This window comes from Pteronotus mesoamericanus, unplaced genomic scaffold (assembly GCF_021234165.1).
Source record: "Pteronotus mesoamericanus isolate MK-2021 breed Mesoamerican mustached bat unplaced genomic scaffold, CSHL_Meso_final contig_24, whole genome shotgun sequence".
In the NCBI taxonomy this organism is placed as follows: domain Eukaryota; kingdom Metazoa; phylum Chordata; class Mammalia; order Chiroptera; family Mormoopidae; genus Pteronotus; species Pteronotus mesoamericanus.
The window spans coordinates 14,183,625-14,187,606 of record NW_026555100.1 but is presented as its reverse complement, the minus strand read 5'-3'; the positions used below and the strand labels follow the sequence as shown (position 1 = coordinate 14,187,606).

Sequence of the window (3,982 nt, the reverse complement as noted above, 5' to 3'; positions counted from 1 at the left end):
AATTTGAAAATGAGTAAGGACAATCAAAATGACCAAAAACATCTTTAAGACAGAGATAACTAAAACTGTCATGTAATAAATGGTCTTATAATTAACTTTCTGATATAAAAATGTAATTAGTGTTGATCTGAACAAATACAAAGAACTGGATATTAATAATGTTGAAGGGTTTTTATACTGAGAAAGAAGTGTATTTATAAAATGCAAATAATGATTTTTCAACTTTTGGACTTAAATAATATAATTTTGATCACCCTCTCCTCTGAGGAGAACAGAACAAAGTAACTGAACAAAATAATGCAAAAAGACGCTTGAAAGCAGCTAAAAGCTAACAGGGAAAGAAAAGTGTGTGTTTTTATTAAAGAAAAGTGTAAATTGATAAAAAGTGTAAATAAAATAAAAACAGAATTTGTTCTAAAAAAATTTAATCTTGTTAAAATTTGGTGTGTTTTTTAGTTTTTTTATATGAATGTGTATTTTACTTGATTTAGTTTTGCATGTATACAAAATACTTCTAAATACTTTATCATGCATCCTCCTTTTAGGTTTTACTCAACAATATCATGAGACGTTTTCCATGGATACATAATCTCTCATCATGCGGTCATATCATAATTGATTTAACCATTTATTGATAGACATTAGGTTTCTCTTAGTTTTTGCTACAATACATATTGTTTCAGCATCCATAATTCTGGAGTGCTTCTTTGGTTATTAAAACAGATTAAATTCCTAGAAATGAAATAACTGGGTTAAGGGCATGAAAACTATAAATCTGGTATATGTTATAAAATTTCCCTCCAGAAGAATAATACTAATATAAACTGCTAGCAGCTTTTTTGGAGAGTGCTTCTTTTATTGTAGCTTTGCCAATACTGAGTGGGAACTTTCATCATTCTCAATTAATTGCAAAATAATGATGTTTCATTAATGAATTAGACAAATATCTACCAAATATCAAGTGTCTGTCCAGGTACACTGTAAGCAAAAACAGACCAAGTATCTGATCCCTTGAATTGCATAATTTGGTATAAGACATAGATATTGAACAAATAATTATGCAAATTTAAATATAATTATAAACTGAGGTAAATACACAAAAAGAAATAAATAGAGTACTATGGGAGTGGTTTGAGATAAAGGTTAAGACATAACTGGGAAATTTAGCATGAGGATGACATGATCAGATTTGAATTTTTAAAAGTACCCCCCTGCTCCAACATACAGAATGGATTGTTGGACGGTCACAGTAAATCAGGGGAGATCAGTTTATTGATTATTGCAAGAAAGAGAAAACGGTAGTTCCAATTAGAGTATTATAGTTAGAAGTTGAGGAATATATCATTGATATTTTATTTTTTTTATTTTTTTCTCATTAAATTTTGTTTTAATGGATCTCAAAATTCTGTGACAGATTTTGGTCAAGTTGTTTCCATTAAAAAGTACTGATTTTAAAAACTAATAACTTAAAAACTGCCACACACAAAAAAACCATATGGTCCACAAAACATTCTCCTTTCCTTCTGAAGGTTTTACGATGCATTGTAATCATTAACCAGTCCTTTACTATTAAACTTAAGTGGCCAATTGAGACAAACAGTTCTGAGGCCGTTCTTCCACCACTGATTAAGACTGGGGTGGCAGGTGTTGAGGATAATATTTATTTAGCGTTCTGAGCTTTCTGGGCAGACTTGGTGACTTTGCCAGCTCCAGCTGCCTTCTTGTCCACTGCTTTGATGACACCAACAGCAACTGTCTGGCTCATGTCACGAATGGCAAAGCGGCCCAGAGGGGGATAGTCAGAGAAGCTTTCAACACAGATGGGCTTGCCAGGAACCATATCAACGACAGCAGCATCACCAGATTTCAAAAACTTTGGATCACCTTCCAGCTTTTTCCCAGAACGATAATCAATCTCCTCCTTCAGCTCAGCAAATTTGCAAGCAATATGAGCTGTGTGACAATCCAGAACAGGTGCATAACCAGCACTGATTTGGCCAGGGTGGTTGAGGATAATCACCTGAGCTGTGAAGCCAGCTGCTTCCATTGGTGGGTCATTTTTGCTGTCACCAGCCACATTGCCACCACGAACATCTTTGACAGACACGTTCTTGACATTGAAGCCCACATTGTCCCCAGGAAGAGCTTCACTCAAAGCTTCATGGTGCATTTCAACAGACTTGACTTCAGTTGTAACATTGACTGGAGCAAAGGTGACCACCGTGCCGGGTTTGAGAACACCAGTCTCCACTCGGCCCACAGGGGCAGTACCAGTACCACCAATTTTGTAGACGTCCTGGAGGGGCAGACGCAGGGGCTTGTCAGTTGGACGAGTTGATGGCAGGATACAATCCAGAGCTTCAAGAAGCATGGTTCCACTGGCACTGCCATCTTTGCGGGTGACTTTCCATCCCTTGAACCAAGGCATGTTAGCACTTGGCTCCAGCATGTTGTCGCCATTCCAACCAGAAATTGGCACAAATACTACTGTGTCAGGGTTGTAGCCAATTTTCTTAATGTAGGTGCTGACTTCTTTAACAATTTCCTCATATCTCTTCTGGCTGTAGGGAGGCTCAGTGGAATCCATTTTGTTAACACCAAAAATCAGCTGTTTCACACCCAGCATGTAAGCAAGGACATGCTCACGGGTCTGATCATTCTTGGAGATACCTGCTTCAAACTCAACAATGCCAGCAGCAACAATCAGGACAGCACAATCAGCCAGAGATGTGCCTGTAATCATGTTTTTGATAAAGTCTTTGTGTCCTGGGGCATCAATGATGGTCACATAATACTTGCTGGTTTCGAATTTTCATACAGAGATATCAATGGTGATACCACGCTCATGTTCAGCTTTCAGTTTATCCAAGACCCAGGCATACTTGAAGGAGCCCTTCCCCATCTCAATGGCCTCCTTCTCAAATTTTTCAATGGTTCTTTTGTTGATCCCACCACATTTGTAGATCAGATGACCAGTAGCGGTAGACTTGCCGGAATCTATGTGTCCAATGATGACAATGTTGATGTGAGTCTTTTCCTTTCCCATTTTGGCTTTGATTTAGTGGTGGTTTTCTTGACCCCTGTGTTCTGGTAGCAAACCCGTTGTGAAAAAGTTGTCATTGATATTTTAATCTGAATGTGTTGGTTATCAGTTGATGTTTTGAGCATTTTCTTAATTGATTGTGAAAGCCCTTTATTGGTGACTGTATTTCTATCATAATATTCTGAACAACCAAAAAAAAAAAAAAAACAACTAGTGGTTTAAACTACAAGCACCTATTTCTCTTGTATGAGCCTGCAGATTGGCTGCAGAAGCTCTGCTTCAGGCTGACTGGGCATAGGTCTGTTCCACATTTCTCATTCTGGGACCAGTGATGTTTCTGGGCGTGCTTATGCTCAAGACAAATGGCAGAAGCACAACAGACCAAACCAAACTATGCAAACATATTTAAAGCCTCTGTTTTGTTTTGTTTTTTTAATATCTGCCTCCCATTAGCCAAAGCAATTCAGGTGGCTAGTAAATAGGACTGGGACATTGACTCCATCTGTTTTACTTGGAGTCTCTCCCAAGTCACAAGGCAAGGTGGACAATGTGTAATCCTATTACAGGAACTGGGAACCATAACCTGATCTATCAAAAAGACATTTGTCATTTGTTCTTTATACATGTATCAATACTTTTTCACAGGATTTTGTTAGTCATAATTTTTTTATGATATTTAAAAGTTTTTAAGTTTTATGTAATCAAAGTTATAGATGCTTCCTTAGCATTTTCCAAAATTACTTGTAGATTTGGAAATCTTTATTCTAAGTTCAGATAAGTATTCATGTAAATATTTTTCTAATAGTTTTTATCATTTCATTTCCAGACATAGCTATTTACTCCATCTGAAATTTATTTGGGGCTTCCGATGTAAGGTAATGATTTCATTTATTTCACCCAAATAATAAATTGCCTAAAAATATTTTAATGAAAATTTCT

General features: G+C 36.6%; 1 pseudogene; it reads right to left on the bottom strand.

Annotated features, from left to right (window-relative positions):
• Nucleotides 1–1,640: 1,640 nt before the first annotated feature.
• On the bottom strand, nucleotides 1,641–3,046 carry LOC129069792 (elongation factor 1-alpha 1-like; annotated as a pseudogene).
• Between the last annotated feature and the right edge of the window lie 936 nt (nucleotides 3,047–3,982).